We start from the raw sequence: 7,310 nt of genomic DNA on the forward strand, positions 1-7,310 counted from the left end.
ATTTTGAGATATTCTGACAAGTTTAAAAAAGTTAAAAGATCTATTTATTTAGGTACTGTCTTGTTTTATTCCTGTTTTCTACATACGAGTAATTAATGATGACTTTTTTTTGCTTAAGTGCAGCTAAATGCACTTCTTTCAATTTCTAGGGCAAATAAAAACATATGTTCTTCTGGGACAACTGCCTTAAATATAAACAGAAAAATAAAATCTGAATATTTTTGTGTTTATGTAATTAAATACCATGGAAAAATACAGCTAAATTCAGATGTGGCAGATTATAGCTAAAACAGTTTATTTTTCATTAAAATATAAAAGAAACCCCAACATTTTCTAATGTCTAAAGATGACTTTAGTAATCGATTATTCTGATTTTATGGTATTTTTCTCTTTCATTTTGAGATTTTCTTTTAATTAACTGAATATAATAATCATATTGTGAAGTAGAGGCTTGTTGTAAAGTTAAAATATGAAAGTTTTTATATACATTTGCAGGAATAAAATATTGGGATGAAATCAGAGCTGCCGCTAATTATTTTACACATTAAATGCAGATTTATTTAGATATCAATTGTTTTAAGATATTCTGAATTTAGTGCTGCAACATTCCTGCTGCCTGGGCAAAAATGTATTAATTTTGAGTTTTTCATAATTTATTAAAATAAAGATTTTTTCCCCCCCATAATGTGGAATAGTTATAAAACAAAATCAATTATTTTTAAAAGTAAAATTTGACTGTATGGTGCATTTTCTTCAAAATTATATATACAAGCTCATATATTATATAAACGTTGACTGGCCTCTTTGTTAGGTACACCAGTTCAGCTGCTTGCTGACAAGAAAAGAGCCAATTACAAAGCAGCAGCTGAGTGCATTTATATGAGGTGGAGACATCTTGGTAGAGTTCAAATGTAGCATCAGAATGAGGAATGAAGGGATTCCACAAACTTTACTATATTAGAAGAAAGAAGAGTTAGCATTAGCAAATATTTTGCTCTATGTGCAAGCGATAGCCCTCATGCTAATATTAGCCTTAAGCTAAAATACTCATTTGTAGCTATTTTTTGATATATTATATGTTTAGGTGTCAGGAGGGAGGATCTCTGGGTCGGTTTCTAGTAGCTAGCAGTGACGTGCGGTGAGGTTCATAGCTGGTGAGGCACTGACGTCATCAGAATCAGATTTGCAAATAGATGCATAGATTGACAGCAGTTTACAGGTTATGTTTCACTTCTGCATCCTTACACATACAAACTGTAGCTCACAAAACACACATTTCCTTAAAAAACAAAACAAAATAAATGTTATTACTGTCTTACCTGCTTCGATTGAAAGTCCACTTGAGAAAACTTTTTTAGTGTTGTAATGTAGTCATCCATGTCGAAAGTCGGGATAAGCGAGAGGAAAAAAATCACTATCTCTATTATAATCTATCGCTGCACTTGACTTGCTTCCCGAATCGTTTAGCCTAGCTCGCTGTCACTTACTCGGCAGTTGAGGAGTGAACAAGACGAACGTCTGGGATCTTGAGCGCCCCCTGCCATGAGGCAAGAGAACTGCCTGCCTCACCTCGAACCTGTTCTCTGCCGTTTATAATCGCTCATTACACGAAACACGTTACACAAACACAGTTGGTGACAAAAAGCACTGTACATTATATACATAAGCTAAATTATTGGAAATAAGTTCACATATTAAATTTGTTTAAACCATTTTATTGACGCCGTACAGCAACAGGCTCTCTCCGCTTAGCAGCCAGCGCAGAGCCAGGGGTTGCGCAATCCAAGGTGAGGCAGAGCTCGCTGCTGCCTCACCGGCATCGCTTCCAAGCATTTGAATGGGAAAATAAGAAAATTCAGCGATTTTGAACAAATAAAAATCGAAATTGGTGAAGCTACGTGAAAAATAAATATTTTTTAGTACAAACCACCGGATGAATATAACAATTTAAATTACTTTATGATTATATATTTTCTTTCTTTCCATGATGGCTGGTGAGGCACTGCCTCACCTGCCTCCCCTGACCGCACGTCACTGGTAGCTAGTTACTAGCTAGCTGGATAGGTTAGCTTGATTTGAACAAGTGGAAACCATAAATAAACTGGCAAAAACAACTTTGGAAAGTAATCGCAGTCACTTCAGTCTCTCCCTTCATGGCGCCTCGATGAGATTAGTTGATGTAATCGCAGTTGGGTCAATATTAAGACGGTTTTACGCGCCGCATTCAGACAGGTGGGAGCAGAAACGTGAATTTTCCTCCTCGCCTGGGTTAGAATATTGGAGCTGATGCAGCTGCTGTTGTTAGGAAGATTTCTGCGGCGCTTTGAGCAAAAAGCAGACAGAACTGGAAGGATTTCTGCCGACTTATTAAATCCAGCGTTTGCTGTTTGAGCTGCAGCTGAAACCAAATAACGGTGATTGTTCTGAGCTAATTATTCCCAGCTCATCTCGCGACCTTGGCTCTGCTTTGACCCAGTTCTGACTCTGATAAGAGACTTGACAGCAGCCTTGAAGTGCTTTAATTGCCCTTTAATGTTCTCCACAGACTTATAATCTTATAGCTAAAGATAGAGGATTTTACAACTGGAGACAAAGTCAAAAAGTCCTCAGTTATGCAACAAGTGACAGTGAAAATGTGCCACTTGTTAGCATGTGTGGCTCTGCCTGCACAGCATTGGGGAAGGAAAATAACTATTTACAACAAAAAGGCAACATTGCAAACTGTAATCTGGAAAAATCTGGTGTTTTTCTACACTGAAACATCCAGCTATGTCTCTGAGGAAAACTTATGAGCATGAATTATATCAGAGCCAGGATGGCCTCACAGCAGAGTAAGCCCGCCAGCGAGCCCAACAGGATCTGTGAGTGAAGGAATCTCAGCAGAAAGCCCATAATTAGCTCTTTCAGGGGAAACTGGACGTGTTAGCTTTGTCACATTCCAGACTGAGGCTCTGCTGTTGCAACACATTTCTTTAAGAAGCGTCTAATTGCTGGATTATTGGATTATTAGGCCACACCTGCAGGATATGGTAAGAATTATCCCTAAAGTAAATACCAGCTGCACCTTGCTTTCTAGCATTGAGTTGAAACCCAATTTGCCCTGCAGGTTATATTATATAAAAACAAACTTCTGCTTTTCTGGCTTCCTGTTCCAGGAAGCTGAGCTGCAGTGCTAATGTTTGGATACTGAGTGGGGTAAGGCACTCTTGGTCAACATGCTAGTGATATCTCACTTCCTACTGGTAGAGTTTACATGCCAGTCACTCTATATGCTAGTGATAGCTCTAATTAGCATTAAGCTAAAATAATTATTCTTAGCAAATTTTTGATATATTAGCTCTGTTCAGCATATTAAATGGGGTAAGTCAATGTAAGTCCACATGCTGGTGATACTCCAAATGTTACTGGCATCATTTAAGCTAACCTTAGCACTAATGTTTGCATTAGTGCTAAGAGTTAGTAACTTGTAGTCAACATACTAGTGATAGCATTCAAGCTAACCTTAACATTAAAGCTAATTTAGCTGGAACATAATAACATAATACTTGAATAATAAATGGAGTAAGTCATTGTTAGTCCACATGCTACTGATACCCCACATGCTATTGACTATATTTTAGCCAACCGTAGCACTGTTGCCTGACCACTAGGGGGCGTCTGGAGTCGGTAATATTACGTATGTCAACATGCTGCTGCTTTGTAACATTTTGTTTGTCTGGACTTTAGCTGAGCGTCTGATCCTAAATGATATGGTATTCGACTCCCCCTAGTGGTGTGGAGGACTTTGCAGCATTTTTTTATAGTTTACATCATTCTTGCGTTTTCACCTGCCATTTTTCCTGACTGTCACTCCCTGATGAACACAATAAATACCTTCCAGTATTCAGCTACTCTGTTGGGAAACTGAATTTTTGCACTCTTCTTTGCAAACACATGAACATATCCATTCCTTTATCATTATTTCATTTCCTTTAAAGTTTACATTAGGTTATACGATGTAAAACCTGAAGTGAAACTCCTCGTTTGTGTGTAAAGTCTTGGCCAGTGAAGCTGTTCTGACTCCGATTCTTCTGATTTGTTTCGTTCTTCTGCTTCAACACTGAATGCATCGCAGGCAGACAGAGAGGAGTATCTGTGACAGCAATTAGCAGCTTCACTCCTGAGTCAGGACTGTAAAATCATCAGCACCTTGACCTTTGTGCAGTGGTTTAGAGATAGGAGAGAAAACTCTTGGTTTTAGTTAAATTTACAGGGAACTGGAGGAGTTTATTGACAGACGTTGAGGTAATATTTATATTTCTAGAAATTTCTGAACAACTTTGCGAAACAGAACCTCTGAGGCGATAAAGGTGTTGACGTTAATGAACATAATGATGAATAAACCCAGCTGACGGCACGTCCTGCACACCAGCACCGATAATCACCGGTTAATAATCAGCTGCTCATGTCACCTTATGTAAGGAGTCAGATTATCCTCATAAAACCGGTTATCACTCATTTCAAGGGTGAAACCGCAGGTTCATCATCATCATCATCAGCATAAATGTCAGCGTAACCTCCTGAATAGTTACAACACGCCCTGATAGAAAATGATCCCCGTTCAGTCGAAAGCCTTCCTGCGGAGTCACACAACTCTTCTCTGTAAACTTTACAATCACTCCGCTCACAGATGGAGGCGGCAGGATGAAGCAAAAGCCTGAAGGAATGATCCTCATCAGTGATTCCCTGAATTTATTTTTTTATTTTGGTGCTTTTTTAAAATCCTTCATTTGATTTTTTTTTTTTTTTTTGCCACCCAAAGGACAACCTGTGGACGGCAGAAAGCAGAAACCTTTTTCTCTGTAAGCAGCAGAGAAAAAGGTTTTACTAGATATCCCATCATGATCTATTTTTACCTGTAAATTTAAATAATAATAATAACTTAATATTCAAAAGTCATTCAGTTTACTTGATTTTCAACAAGTTGAACATAGAAGAGACAAAAGCTTCTCACTGTGGCACTAGCAACACTGAAAACAGATTTGAACTGTAATTAAACTATTCAAAAGTCATTAATTATTCTTCCATGTTTGTAAAAATTCTTTCGTTGTTGCATTAAATTAGCTGACTGCACTATTCTACTAAAATATAAGGTGTAATGATCTTATCAAGCAGAGATAACTGAGGATATTGTGGTTTGAATTTAGCTAATTTAGCTAAAAAATTAGCTATTTTTATTCAGAGTGATGTAACCTTCTGGTTACATTTACCCATAATGCAAGAGTTCAGCGCTTTAAATGCCTCAGGTCTTGTTTTGGTTAGCAACAAGGTTTGTCTATGGATTCAAAGCCAGTTATTATAAACTACTTACCAAACTGACCCACTTTCTGATGGCCTCATTTAATAAAGTGACACATTTTGGCTTCACAGCACAGGTGGTGGATGGAGATGGAGGTTTTTGGTTTTTAATTGGGTTTAAATTCTTACAAACAAGTTAAACTCTTACAATAGAAAATGTTTGTTTTTGATTTAATTTAATTATTTGGCCCATGTGACAGAGTTTGGACACCCCGCATTCATTTCTCACCTTTTCACTGTGGTGACCTTTAATTGGCATCAGAAACAGGAAAAGTTAAAACTACTGAACAAATATTAACCGTCCACAAGCTAATTATTCAGTCAATTTTTAACCCAGTGACTCACGAATTTGAATATTTTCTGTGCAGTGAGAAAATATTCATCCCTTCTTTTTTATCAATATAAATATTTAAAATGATCAAAACATAATAATTTATATCAGAAAAATATTAGCTGAGTTTGTACAAAATGCAAATATTTCAATTTGGTTTGTTGAAACAAACATGAAATAATTTTAATAAGCTCATTAGTCACCACACCAGGCCTCACTGTCTCGGTTGAGGTCGAAGGTCATGGTTAAAAACATGGAAAGACAGAGAGGTAAAAATTAAGACCAGTTCAGAAAAAGAACATCATACCTGCAGTCAAACACGGGGGTGGCAGTGTGATGCTCTGGGCCTGTTTGGCTGCTTCAGGACGACCTTGAGTTTGTAAAATTCAACCAAACTTGGTTCTACAGCAGAACACCAGGTAAAAAAAAACACATTTTCTCTCTGGTCTAGTCAAAGTCTGGATATCTAATTGTAACGGTGTGGCGTTAACTGACCTCGTAAAGACCGGCGCTGCTGGAAAACCTTCCACTCTGTCTGAATTGAATCAGTGTAGCAAAGCAGAGTGGGTCAAAGGTCGTCCAGGGTGACGTTAGCGACTCGTTAGCAGGTATCAGAACCACAGCATGGCAGCTGGATGGACCAGCTGCTGGGTTTAGGGTGTGATTACTTTTCCACTCGGGTCCAGGTTGGTTTATGTTTACTGGAACCAGCGAAGCCCTTTGGCCAGAAAGCTCATGTGACGAAGCAAAAGCCGTTATTTGGTCTGAAACGAGGAAGGCGACACAACTGATAAGTCTCTCAAAAAGGTCAAATAATCCCTGAACTTTGACCCCAAGCCCCAGAGGAGTTGAAAAGCAGAGACATAAGGAGGACGTTCAAGCCGTCTTCAATCCATCTTATTCCCTACTCCAACATCTTTCTATGAAACGGCCTGACAGGTTTAACTGGAGCGTCTGCTGAACGGACATTGAGCTGGTAGCATGTTAGCATGGCGGTCATGAGGATGCTGCTGCGCTCCATTTATCTCTGAAGGTGGAACTCAGAGCGGGGAAGAATGCTAAATTCAAGGTAACGGCGTTCCAGTTAACGTTGTTGGAAAAGTCAAAGAAGTCAAAGTAGTTGGTTTTTCCATTTATTTTAGCTATTAAATGCGACCACCATCAGACTTCTTTGTGAACGGTTTACGACTACAACTACAGCAGTGCTCTGTTGTTTCTTCTTCTGGTGTAAAATTATGACGGTAAAGTTGGGTAAAATGCGACATGACTGTTCAGACTGCAGACGTTTTAAAAACAATCAGATATGATTTAGCTCCACAGTTGGAAACAGAACAGATTGGATTTTTTCGGGGGTGAAAAAATCGAAATCAAAATGTTCATACTGTCGTAAAAAAGAATCTTTACTTTCCAAAAGCAAACACCTCTGTTAGCTAGTTCAGTTAGCAGCAGAGGCTACATGTAGCATTGAAGTCACTCGCACTCTTACACATATGTCTTGTAAAATAAACATTTCCACCACAGCTTACTGCTGTTGACGTGAAAAGCGGCCATATTGAAATACGAAGTTGGCCTTACAAGCCGTAACCGGGGTAACCGGAGGTCTTTGGATGGCCCTTCTGTTGATTTTTCTGACAGAAAATTT

The sequence above is a fragment of the Xiphophorus couchianus genome, chromosome 11 (assembly GCF_001444195.1).
Source record: "Xiphophorus couchianus chromosome 11, X_couchianus-1.0, whole genome shotgun sequence".
NCBI lineage: Eukaryota > Metazoa > Chordata > Actinopteri > Cyprinodontiformes > Poeciliidae > Xiphophorus > Xiphophorus couchianus.